Raw genomic sequence first — 14,414 nt, 5'->3', positions numbered from 1 at the left:
CCTTTGCTCACTTCTATGATAAATACGAGCAGGATGAAACCTAGACACATCATAATCAAATTGCTGAAAACCCAAAACAAAGGGAAGTTTTAAAAGTACCCAGAGATGTAGGGGAGTGGGGAAGCATGGGGGAAGTGCATCATTAAAAAGACAAACAATGAGACCAACAAGTGAATTTTTAACAGAAATGAGGAAAGCCAGAAAGCAACAGTATGACATCTTTAAAGTATCCAGAGTAAATACCCTGCCCACCTAGAATGCTATCAACAGTTGGGGGGAAATCAATCGAAAATGAAGGCAAAATAAAGACTTTTGCAGAAAAGCAAAATGTTAGAAAATGTATTGCCAGAGACCTTAACTATTAGAAATACTGAAGGGATTTCCTTAGCAAAAGAAAAATGACCCCAGAGGAGTCAAAATGACCTCAGAGTGAAGAATAAAGAACAATGGAAAGAACAAGTAAATATAAATTAATACTGAATGAGCAAAGTAGTAATTTATTTTAGATTCAAATGTATATGTAGAATTAAAATTACAACAATAACATATAGGAAATAGAAAAGGTAAAATGGAATTTAATGGTTTAAATTCCTAGCGTGACTGGGGAATGGTAAAAGTTATATTTTATAAATGGACTGCATTGAAGTATGCATATTGTAATCCCAAAGTAAACAGTAAAATGATAGTAATGTAGTATAAAACTAACAAGAGGTAGAGATGGAATAATAAAGAAACTGATCAATGAAAAAGAAGAAAATAAAAGAAAGGAAAAAAAGAACTTAAGACTGATGGAACTAATTTAAAAAAAATAATAGAAGATGGTAAATGTAAACTCAAATATATCAGTGATTAAATAAAAATTAATGAATATTCCCAGAATATGAAAAATAAAACAAAAGCAAAAACAAATATAAGTGCATGTTCTTACAAAATATAGGATGTGGGAAATCAAATAGCTATGTCCTGGGTTAGAAGATATTAGGGAACACATTACACTGCTTTCTGGCCCTGCTAAACACAGTAAACCAGTATCTAGTTAATGTGTATATAGGGGTTGGGTCTGGTCTGTGCTCAAGAATTCCTTAGATCATGTTATCAAATGAATATCTTATCTTGTTCTCCACCCAGCTTTCAGCATCTGCTCTTTTGTATTCTTGGGAACACCTTGTTTTTTTTGTTATTGTTTGTTTGTTTGTTTTCACAAGGCTTTCTATAGCCCTTACTGGCAATTACCAAGGGACATATTGCACAATGTTTCCCCTATAATGTATGCTTAATAAATATGGGAGTTTGAGATCACCTTGGGTAGACTTCCCTTAGCCTCCTTACCTCTCTTGACTTGTTGAGTCTTGAGTTATCCTTTCTGCTGTCCTCGGTTTTGCTGGATAAAGCCAAAAGCCGAACCCACAATTGGTGGCCCCGACGTGATAAGAATCCACAATAGGATACTGAGGGGCCTGGGTGGCTTAGTCAGTTAAGCATTTGACTCTTGATTTCAGCTCAGCTCATGATTTCAGGGTTGTGAGATAGACCCCCGCATTGGAGTCTGTGCTGTCAGCACAGATTCTCTTCCTCTCTCTCTACCCCTCCACCACTCGTGCACATGTTCTCTCTCTCTCTCAAAATAAATAAAAACTTTAAAAATATATATATAGGACCCTGAAAGGTTGAAGCAAAAGGCCAGAAAAAGATATGTCATGCAAATACCAACTAGGAAAAGATGGTGTGGGCATATAAATTTTTAGACTTAAGTCAAAAAGCATGACTAGAAACCATGAGGGACTATTAATGATAAAGAGATCACTCCAGTGGCAAATATAATAATGCTAAAACATCTATATGGATTGAATGAGAAATGGCAAAAATATATGGACAAAAGAAACAGAATGAAAAGGGCAAACAAAATCATGATCTGTTTGGTATAGCTCTCCTTGTTGTCATAAAACAAGCAGAGAAAATCAGTATGGATATAGAAGACCTGAAACTAATGTTTAGTGACAGACCCACTTTATGATCCACTGCATGGTAAATTGTTCTAACCTATTCTCTTGCATTTCAAAGGGATGTATATGCTTGTAACTTTTAAGGGGAGTATTTTCTCTACATATCAATTAGGTCATATAGAAAACAACACACTCAAAAATTGCCAATATTTACTATATAGTGGACCATAAAGTGAGTCTTGATGATTTTTTACAAACTAACTTTATTGAGGTATAATTTACATATGGTAAAATGTATCCATTTTACATGGAGAGTGTGATGGGTTTTGATCTATACACTCATGTTGCTACCACCACAAATTAAGGTCCACGATATTTCCACTATACAAATGACTGACTCCTTCCTTCCATATAGCACTCATTCCTCTTCCCAATCGCAGGCAACCATTGATAGGCTTTCTGTTTGTTATCCAGTATGGTGTCATGTATAAAAGTAAATCTCGGGGCGCCTGGGTGGCGCAGTCGGTTAAGCGTCCGACTTCAGCCAGGTCACGATCTCGCGGTCCATGAGTTCAAGCCCCGCGTCAGGCTCTGGGCTGATGGCTCAGAGCCTGGAGCTTGTTTCCGATTCTGTGTCTCCTTCTCTCTCTGTCCCTCCCCCGTTCATGCTCTGTCTCTCTCTGTCCCAAAAATAAACGTTGAAAAAAAAATTAAAAAAAAAAATTTTTTTTTTTAAGAAAAGTAAATCTCTGGAGCCAGACTGCCTTGGTGCAAACTAGTTTTGTGACTCTCTGTAAGTCACTCAAACTTTGTATCTCTCAGTTTCCTCATTGGTAAGATGGAGATTATAAGTATCGTAACTTCCTGTCATTATAAGGATAAGATTAATGTATATTAGATACTTATAAATATTTCTAGAACATATTACATACCTTATAAGTATTAGCTGAGTTCCTAAAGACCTACCACTGCCCACAGGAATTTTGTTTAGAGACAAAGAAGACATAATGATGGCATGAATCACTATTTTCTCTATTATTTCCTATTCAGAATTTTAAAAGAAAATACATTTATGAAAGCAACTTCAATTGCCAAGCATATTAGAAAATTCAACAGAAGATATTATGTTGCAATTCCATTTCCTTTACAAAGGCAAATATATGTATTTATTTGGAGAATCAGGATTATTTAAGAGACCATGTTTGTTCAGAAAAGAGAAAAATAGTTTGCATCCTTTAACACTTTATATAACAAACAAAATCTCTATTGGTTTAAATAAATTAGGTTCCCCTTTCAGCAATAATGGCAGTAATATTATCTACTTGAAATTCGCACTTTTCATGCTCATTAGCAAATAAGAAGGCATCATTAACAAAGGGTACTCTTGGGGCACCTAGGTGACTCAGTCAGTTAAGCCTCTGACTTTAGCTCAGGTCATGATCTCACAGTTCATGAGTTGGAGCCCTGGGTTGGGCTCTGTGCTGACAGCTCAGAGCCTGCTTCTGATTCTGATTCTCTCTCTCTCTCAAAGATAAAGGAACATTGAAAAATTTTTGTTTTAATTAAAAACAGTAAAGGGTACTCTTTAATCCCATCTTCAATGCTCTGGTTTCTCTTCAGATTGTATAAATCATTCACCTTTTAAATCCCATCTTCAAATTTATACTTGTATCCAGGGTATAAGTAATTCAAGGAGAAAAAAAGATTCCAACTCATTCCTTGTGAGTAGAAACTACTCAATCAAAAGACATTTTAAAATCAAATGCATATCTAGAACAAAACCAAGGATAAATGATTTTTTAAATAAAAGTAAATAAAACAATTAGTGGGTTATTTTGTTTTAACTGATTCTAACAACTGCAGTCCCAATTACAATTAATTATATAAATTATGCCTAAATGATGTACATGAATATCTTCTGACAGCTTTATTTTCAGTCTCCATGGTTCAGAGAAAGAATCTTAATTCATAATCAAGATAAGCTATGAACCAAATTAAATATCCTGATAAAAGTAGGAGAAAATGTGTAATTATTATGGCATATAAAGTATCAACAGCAATAGATTATGGTTTTGAGTATTTTAACCTGTAAGTTATATTTTTAAAGATATCTACCAATGTCAAAACTCTAAATATGTGAATATTTAAATTTCTATTTACTGTTTTTTCCTACATATACACCATAAGAAAATATTTGAATGAAAAGGAAATAAATAAATAAATAAACCAGAATTTTTTAAGCAAATGTTCCTTAGGCTCAGATATCACAAAACTGATTGTTCTACTTATTGTTTTACTTGGTATTACAGGGATAAAATATCAATTAAAAATTGTATTTTACTTTAATTACCGTAAGAGTAAGGTAATATATAAGAAAATATATCCATTACCTTACCGTAAGAGTAAGGTAATATATAAGAAAATATATCCATGACCATCATTATGCTAGAAATTACACTAAGAAAACTTAATATTAACACATAGACATATTAACACACCACAGTATATAGGTTTTATTGGTCCTATTTCAAATAAATTAGGGGAAAAAAGGAAAAATAAATGTGAACTAGACATTTGACAATCCCAGCAAATTAATACTATTTTTATAGAGTGATAATAGAATTATTAAAGAAATTAAATATTTACAGAAGAAACAATATAATATCAGGGATCCAACATAATGGACATGGAGAAAAGATGAATAGTTGACAGAAGAAATGATCAGTAACATATTGCCACGTGGTCAAGCTGGACAAAGAGTATATTGGGTTCATTATACAATTCTCTCCTTTTATGTATATTTAAAATTTTCCCTAATAAGAGAATTTTTTTTTAAGATTTTCTAATGGCTGGTTTAGAGAAAATTTACTCTAACTGCATGAAAGCAGACAATATAGATATTTAGGATTAAGTATGTATATTTACCCTCTTCCCAGTTCTTGAGTGTTGATTCATTAAGTGTGAAATAAAACATGCTTTGTATGTTAAAACCTCGTCATTAAAAACAAAAATTGTATTCCCTGGGGTGCCTGGGTGTCTCAGTAGGTTAGACTTCCAACTTCAGCTCAGGTCATGATCTCACAGTTTATGAGTTCCAGTCCCATATCAGGCTCTGTGCTGACAGCTCAGAGCCTGGAGCCTGCTTCAGAATCTGTGTCTCCCTCTCTCTCTGCCCCTCCCCTGCTTGCACTTTATCTCTCTCTCTCAAAAATAAATATTTTTAAAAAATTTTTTAAAAATTGCATTCCCTGAAACTAATGTTACACTGTATGCTAACTGGAATTTAAATAAAAACTTGAAAAAAATATTGCATTGAAAAAAAATAAGATCATGGCAGGAGATACATTCCCTCAATGTGAAATTTTAGAATGATACTGTTTAAAATAGAAAGCAGGGAAGTTAGAAAAGGTAGTAAGCTCTCAGAATACACTAATAAGACTCTGATTCTATCACTGACTTCTAACTAGTGTTCCTTTTTGTTGAAGAAATTGAAACCCTCAATTTTCTGATGCTGTCACCGGTTAGTAAATGTTTTTCTTTAAACTCTTTAAACACTGATCATTAAAAAGTGTTGCTTTGTAGTGGATTGTGTCAAGTTAACCTGATGAAACTAAATGTTATGTGCTTCAGTGTACAAACACCATTGTCTTGTGAGTTTAAAAATGCACCTTAAAAAGAATGTAAGTGATGCCCTCTGAGAAGCCTGTAAAGTGTTCTACAGTGTTTGAGGCAATCATAATAAGCCTACATGTACTTCCAACCTCCTGATAAACATGACTACAAGTTTCCAGATACTTTTGTTTACTTGAAGAATTTGAGAAATTATTTTTCTTTTATCATGAAACCCCAGATTCTATACTTTGGTGGCTCATTTTGAAGATTTCACAATCACTCTTTCAGATCCAGTCCGATGTTTGCATCAAAGGAACCAGTACACTCATTTCCCTTTGACCACTTTGATGTCATATGAGAGACAGGTGCATCTTGCCAAAGTTTATCTCAGTAAATTCAAGCTTGCCTGTACAGTCATAAAACCCAAACCTCCAGATAAAAAAGTGAATAACCCAGTGAATCATTTGAATGTTTCTATATAAGACTTAATTAGTTGAAAATAACATGTTTTAGTTGTATATATTTTTAAATATGACACTAGAGCCCTGATTTTTCTTTGTGGTCTATTTAAAGATAGGCAAATAGCAATAAAATGATAACTGGAATACTGGTTGACTTTAGTATGAATGGGCTTGAATGAGTATAAATGTATCATACAGACAAAAAGCATAGACTTTTTTTAGTCAAGTAAGTTTTTCCATTGTTTTTGTTTTTAGAGGAATTAGATAACAACACATTTTAAAAAGTATTTCAAAATTAATGTTTCTCAATGATATCTCCTGGGATAATGATATCTTATTTAATGAAAATGAGCTCTGGAATTGCCATAAATCCTTAATGTCAAATGCAATAAACCGTATATTTGCTGGACATTATTTGAAAGCCTTTTATGTAATTGCTTTAGTCATGTTAATAGCAAATGCCTCCAGACTGTTTTGCCAATAGAAGTCAATAACAACAGGAGAAGTGACAGGGGTATATAAATTATAGTTTTTAATTCTGGTTCTTGATAATACACTCTCCAAAAATCAATGAAGATTGTAGCAGTTCAGTTTCCAGTGATTAAGTAACTATTTAAATAAGGTTACCTGTGGTAATTAGGTAAAAATCCCCAAATCCAAAAACACATGGAAGTTTGGGGCACCAACATAGCTTTAGACATCTATCAGTGGGTGTGATAACATGGCATCCATTTTCTTAAGTTGTTTTATTAGCTTTACCTACTTGTAATACTTAATATTTAATGGCAACGGAGCATCGCCAACAATTAGTTCCTGGAAAGTGACGAATCTGCCCACATTAAATTTATATTTGGCCAGCAGTGTTTTGAAGGCCAGGGAAGTAACAAAAAGGATTAAGAAAGTGAAATTGCTGTTACAAGGTATTACAGGACCATCAGCACAGAGTGGTCAGAAGACTTGAGTCACCTGAACGCAGTCTCAAACTGTGCAGGAAAACTAGCACCTGCTGAGAAAGCCCCATAACATACCTGTCTGAGCTTGAAAAGTCAGAAATGAGTTTTCCTTTTTGATCGAAGAAAACATAGAGAGGAAATGGCTGCATTTTATGAATATATCATAGGGCTAACTAACAATGATGGTAGCCAGAATCCAAATATCTAAACATCACGGAAAGCCAGTATACATGTATTTGCCTTCTCAGCCACAGACTCAGACTATGTGGGTGGATTTAAATTAATAAAAAGGTATATGTGCTATTTAAGGCTCAGGTCATACAGATATAAGTTTGATTTCTATCTCTGCCGTTTGCAAACTGTTAGAAATTAATCTTTCAAGACTGATAATATGAGAACAATAGATTTTTTTAAGTTTTATTTAAATTCCAGTTAACATACTGTGCAATATTAGTTTCAGGTGTACAATATAGTGATTCAGCACTTCTATACAACCCCCGGTGCTCATCACAACAAGTGCATCCCTTAATCCCCATCACCTATTTCACCCGTCCCCCCACCCACTTCTCCTCTGATGATCAACAGTTTGGAGAACAACAGTTGCATCAAATGTATCAGTTGTTGTAAGAGGTCAAATAGTGTACAGTAAAAATATCACTGATTCTGGAACTTCTAAATAATTATTAATTACCATTCATGGTACTATAGTCAGTTGTACCCATGGTTTCCAGAATGAGCAAAAACAAACAAGATCCCAATTCAATTTTAATTCTACATGAATAGTGAATAATTTTTTAGCATAAGTATACTCCATGCAATATTTGGGACATACTTATTCTAAAAAACTATTCATTGTGTATCTGAAATTAAAATGTATCTGGACATCCTATACTTGACCTGGCAACCCTATGCAGTCAAGAAAATTCATTAATCTATTACTTAGTCAAAAGCCTACTGGTAAATAAAAGAGATCGAGTCAGTCAAACAAAATGTGCATGTTGAAATTCCTGCTTGTTATTTAAAGAAATATTCCCTAAATCCTTATTCAGAGTCCATGCCCCTTAACTTTAAAACAAAAAAGCTTATAATCTAGTTAAGAGATGTTCGTCTTGGGGAGGTGCGCCTCTAAAAAGATCCAAGGATCCATGGGGAAAAGCCCCAGGCCTTCGAAAGGAGCATGAACACATTCCAAGCCAAGCCTGTTTTCTCTGAGCCCCTGTGCTTTATCTTCTGCTCAGCTCCTGTCAGCTTGTGACCCCAGACTGAGCCATGGACTTTGGCTCTCCCATTGGTATCTCTTGGGCTACCCTAATATCTGGCCCCAGTCACGTCTCTGATTCTGTTTCAACTACGTGGACTGTGCTTTGGAATGTTGTCCATGTTTTCTCAGCATTTCCACTCGGCTTTGTTCCTGGCTTGCCTCTGCACCCTCGTGTCAGTGCCAATATCTTGCACAAGTCCATTTTGCTATGTTACCAATACAGGAACTGCTTTCAAAGCCCAAACAGATTAGACCCTACAAATTGGTGAAAGAGCCAGATATAACAGGAACACTGATAGCAGTGAGAAATTATGGTTAGCCACCTGACAGCAGTGATATGCTGTAATAATAGTGTGCCATTGGTTGAGTACTTACTGCCCGCCAGTCACCGTGTTAGACCCTTAGCTACTTTGTCTCCTTTTATCTTTTCCAGAGTAGACAATGCCACACCCATTTTACAGATGAAAAGGAGATCACACTGCTAGTGTCTGTCAGAGCAGAGCTGGAACTCAATATACCTACCTCTGTAAACCACATGCTTTTGACCACAAAAGGCTATCTACTCAGTGAAAGAGGACAGAAAAGAGAAGAAAATTAAGTGTCATGAACCCCCAAAACACTGTAGTCTTGGACCACTGAATATAGATGTACATGGTGACCCTTTGTAACTTTATTCAGTGGCTCAACACTACAATACTACAATGCATATGTTATCTATGTTATTGTAGGACTGTATTCTTGGGTCTAGATGGTCTTACTCTGGCATGATGCAGGTGAATTCAATGTTTAATTTTAGAAGGCAGAGTCATCACAAAAATTTAAATTATTCTGAGGGACAGTACAGTGAGGAGATTGTACAGTGAGGAGATTGAAAAAGTTTGGGGTAAGGTGGTCAGAGGACCTGGATTTCAACCCTGGCTTCACTACTCCCTACTAGTTATGAGAACCTGACCAAGTTTTTTGACTTCTTTAGGCCTCAGGTTCTTTTGTAAAATGACGGTGATAGTACCTACCTCATGGGTTGTGAGTGAGAATTAAATGAGAGAGCAGGAGGTGTGTTCAGCTCAGTGGCAGACATATAATAATCTCTGAAAAATGTTAGCTTAAAAAAAACACAAGGGGGGCTCCTGGGTGGCTCAGTCGGTTAAGCGTCCGACTTTGACTCAGTTCACGATCTTGTGGTCCGTGAGTTGGAGCCCCGCATCGGGCTCTGGGCTGATGGCCCAGAGCCTGGAGCCTGCTTCAGTCTCCCTCTCTCTCTGCCCCTCCCCCGTTCAAGCTCTGTCTCTGTCTCAAAAATAAATAAACGTTAAAACAAAAACACAAGGAAACACGTGGCATATTTTAAGCTTTGTTCAAAACAGAAAAAGAAAAGAAAAAAGAAAAGAAAAGAAAAGAAAAGAAAAGAAAAGAAAAGAAAAGAAGAAGGGAGGAAGGGAAGGAAGGAGAGAGAAAGGAAGGAAGGGAAGGAGGCAGGAAGGGAGGAAGGAAGGAAGAAAATAAATAAAAGAAAAAAACAGGAAAGGAAAGGAAAGGAAAGGAAAGGAAAGGAAAGGAAAGGAAAGGAAAGGAAAGGAAAGGAAAGGAAAGGAAAGGAAGAAAGAAAGGCTGTTTTTAGAAAGACCCAACCTTTAGCTAACTAGATTTTTATTCTGAATGATCTATATGCTAAGAGTCCCTGATAGCAAAGCTCTCTCTCTCTCTCTCTCTCTCTCTCTCTCTGTGTGTGTGTGTGTGTGTGTGTGTGTGTGTGTGTTTATTTGTATACACATGTAGAGAACTATTGAAAACTCCAATCTTTCAGAGTGTCTGGTGGCTCAGTCAGTTAAGTGTCTGACTTTGGCTCAGGTCATGATCTCATGATTCGTGAGTTCAAGCCCCGTGTTGGGCTCTGTGCTGACAGCTCAGAGCCTGAAGCCTGCTTCAGATTCTGTGTCTCCCTCTCTCTCTGCCCTTCCCCCACTCATGCTCTCTCTCTCTCTCTCTCTCTCTCTCTGTCTCTCAAAAATAAATAAACATTAAAAATAAAAAAAGAAAGAGAAGGCCAGTCTTTCTTCAACTAATGTAAGATCCTAAAGAATCCTTATAGCCCTATGAGACTGGTCTTTTTAGAACCTGAAGAACTGCAGTCTAATTGTGGACACCCAGGCCTTGTATCAGCACTATATACCTCTATATACTTTACATACTCTCACTCTATATATCTGTATCTAGACTGTATCAGTATGGATATATAAATATGGATATAGATACCTATTCTCTCTGCGCTACACTTATACCTATTTACTATATACTTACTCTTCGGTTGAGCAGACACACAATCAAACAAGGAAAAAAACCTACTATAGCCAACAGTGTGATCTGGAAAGGAATTATGTCTAAAATATAATAATTAAGATGTAACCACCTTGAACCTTAGAGTTGATGTCTTTTAAGTGACAAATGCCAACAAGTTAAAAGTGGTGAAGAAAAGATAAATAGTTGTATCTGGAACATTCTCCTTTGTGTGCCATTTTGGGAGTCAGCCTGTGTGGATTTGTTAGAGATGCTGCAAGCATGTGGGATGACAGCTGTACTGGGCTGACCAGCAGTGGACGTGGAGACCAAAGATTTGGATTGTAATCTAGTTCCGCCATGCCTTACCAAGGCTCTTCAAATCTCAGAGATTCGGTTTCCTCATCCGTAAGATGTAAACGATGCCATCTACATCAGAGGACCCTTGCTATGTGTACAAAAGCTCTTAACACAATGTTTGGCACGTTGTAGGCATGCTATTAAATAACATGACTGAAAAAGATACACTTCCACCTTTGCTCTTCTAGAGTCAGTAAAAGCAGAATGACTGCCTTTCGAGGACTGGCCTAGTAGTTTCAATAAGGAATCAGAGAAACCTCTCCAAAAAGTTTGCGAATTTTCAACATAAGAGGAGATAAATACCATTTTAATACTTGGGAACTTATAGTTCCAAACTCTTTGACACCCTTCTGTAGTTTAAACTAGTTGCTGAGTAAATTATCAAAGCATTAAGGTCATAGAAAATCTTTCTAGTACAATTTTTTTTTTTAATTTTTTTTCAACGTTTTATTATTTATTTTTGGGACAGAGAGAGACAGAGCATGAACGGGGGAGGGGCAGAGAGAGAGGGAGACACAGAATCGGAAACAGGCTCCAGGCTCTGAGCCATCAGCCCAGAGCCTGACGCGGGGCTCGAACTCACGGACCGCGAGATCGTGACCTGGCTGAAGTCAGACGCTTAACCGACTGCGCCACCCAGGCGCCCCTAGTACAATTTTTTTGAAGTGTACATACAAATGAAGGTACTTGGTACCACTGGTCTGCACACTTAAAAATGGTTAAGATGACAGATTGTCTGTTTATATGTATTTTACCATGATTAAAAAAATGGGGGGAAATGTGAGTGTGGGAATGATAGGCAAGAATAGGAAGGGCTAGTGTTACTATACACCAGGGGAAAAAAAATTTTTTTCTTGTGTTTTTTCTTTCTCTTGTTTAAGAAATTTAAATTGAAAGCCTTAAACAAATCATAAGACTAAAAGTACTCATTATGGACTTTTTGATTTGAGTAATATCATTATGGGAAGGGTAGAGAGGGTCAGAGTACAGATAATTCTATGCATGGATGAATTCCAGATCTCCAGCCTAAAATATCACAGGATTAAAACTTCTGCAACAGAGTAGAACGCTGAAGTTCATTTGCCTAATGGCATTATTTCAACCTGGCTCAACTAGTCTTCTGAATGCCCCAACACTCCCTTTTATGTATTTTTTAGCAGTTGTACAGATATTACATGAAACTATGTAAGATTCCTTGAAAGTATATCTCATGCTTTAGTGATCCTCCATTAGTGATTTGGAAGTATATATGTATCCAATCCAATCAGATTTAAAGATACTCCACTGCAGTAAATTAAAATGTAGGAAAAAAAAAATCAGTGCAACCTTTGCTTTTGTATATTATGACACAGCTACTGTTTATACAGTTGACCCTGGCACAACATGGGCTTGAACTTGGCAGCTCTATTTCCAGGCAGATTTTTTACAGAACAGTATTATAAATGTATTTTCTCTTCCTTGTGGTTTTTTATAAAATTTTCTTTTCTCTAGCTTACTTTACTGTAAGAATATAGTATATAATACATATAATATACAAAATATATGTTAATCAACAGTTTATGTTATCTATAGGGCTTCCAGTCAACAGTAGGCTCTTAGTAGTTAAGTTTTTGGAAAGTCAAAAGTTATACATGGATTTTTGACTGCACGGGGTGTCAGCGCCCCTAACTCTCATGTTGTTCAAAGGTCAACTCTTAGGTATCTGTATACTATTCTCTATTGTGTCTTTTTAATTTAGTATAACATGATAATTTTCAATGCTATTTACAAAAGTGTCATAATTATCACTTTGAAGAGTTTCATGTGTTTCCTTTGCTGATAGATTATGATTTGCATAACTATTCTCCTATAGTTGGATATTTGCATACTTTCCCATCTGAAACTGCTAATTAAAAAATGCTGCAAGGCATGGCGTAGTCAGTAAGCATCTGACTTTTGATCTCAGCTCAGGTCATGACACCAAGTTTGCGAGTTTGAGCCCTACGTTGGGCTCTGCATTGATGGTGCAGAATCTGCTTGGGATTCAGGCTCTCCTTCTCTCTCTCCCTCCCCAACTTATTCTCTCTCTCTCTCCCTCTCTCTCTGTCTGTCTCTCAAAATATATAAATAAAACTTTTAAAAATGCTGCCAAAAATGCAATAAATATTTATCTATATATTTTTAGTTTTTTGTTGTTGTTGTTTTAATTCCATGGGACAAAGGATCTTAATCAAAGTATTTGTCTATGTTATCCATATTCTCAAACTGTCTTCCAAAATGACATCAATTATATTCTGCCATGAAATATTAGAGTTGTTATTGTTTTAATTTATTTTCTTGACTTAAATAAATACTGCTTTGCCCTTTTAATTTGCTTTTCTTTGATTGCTAAATACATTGAGTTAAAATCCAACTTAGGTTATAAATTGTAAGAGACAAAAAGCAGACATACTCTCTTATAATAGTTGATAAGCAAGAAACAAGTGATTCACTTATCTTTACATATTCTTCTGGGGTTTAAATATATTTGTTCACTTCCCAGGCTTAATTTTTTTTTTAAATTCTGTTTTATATCTTTCATAGGATACTTATGTACCTAATAGGAGCTTAGGTATATTATTGACAGTAACAAAATCCATTAGGTATAATGAGAAATAGACATTACTTGTATGTTATTTATTTAAAACTGAATAGAGGGGCGCCTGGGTGGCGCAGTCGGTTAAGCGTCCGACTTCAGCCAGGTCACGATCTCGCGGTCCGTGAGTTCGAGCCCCGCGTCAGGCTCTGGGCTGATGGCTCGGAGCCTGGAGCCTGTTTCCGATTCTGTGTCTCCCTCTCTCTCTGCCCCTCCCCCGTTCATGCTCTGTCTCTCTCTGTCCCAAAAATAAATAATAAAAAAAAAAAAGGAGGGGAAAGCCCTTATTAAAAAATAAATAAATAAATAAATAAATAAATAAATAAATAAAACTGAATAGAGATTTAAATTTATATATGAGACACTGATTCTTAAACATTTTTGCATGATAGAGAACTTTAGGAATCTGGCAAAAGCTGTATATCTTTTTCTCTACAAAATTGGACCAACTGTAGGAGACTGACAATTTCCATGAAATGTATCTATGAACCCAGAGTAAAAGCCTGTTATCCCCCCAATATAGTATGTTCACCCTTAATGAAACTTTTCGTTTTACCTCTATGACTATATGACTGCCCAGAATGAGACTACATTTCCCAGCTTAAAGCACAGTGTAGCATATGACTTAATGCTAGCCAGTGGGATGTAAACAAATATGATGGCCATCTTCTGTAAAGTGAGTGGGCATGCCTTTCTTCCCTCCTCTTCCATTTGCTGTCTATAATAAAAGTCTGATGACTGGAGTTCAAGGAGCCTCCTGCGCCCATGAGTTGGTAGCCATCTATAGAGGGTGGCAGAACAACGATATAAAAGAAGCCACAGTTCCTGATGATGGTGGAGCCATTCTACAAGCCCCACACTATTATCCCTGTACCTCATTTTATGTGAATGAGATAAAGTTCTATTTTGTTTAAGCCACTGTTAATTTGGATTTTC

The sequence above is a fragment of the Leopardus geoffroyi genome, chromosome B4 (assembly GCF_018350155.1).
Source record: "Leopardus geoffroyi isolate Oge1 chromosome B4, O.geoffroyi_Oge1_pat1.0, whole genome shotgun sequence".
Classification (NCBI taxonomy): Eukaryota; Metazoa; Chordata; class Mammalia; order Carnivora; family Felidae; genus Leopardus; species Leopardus geoffroyi.
Note: the sequence above shows the minus strand (reverse complement) of the source record.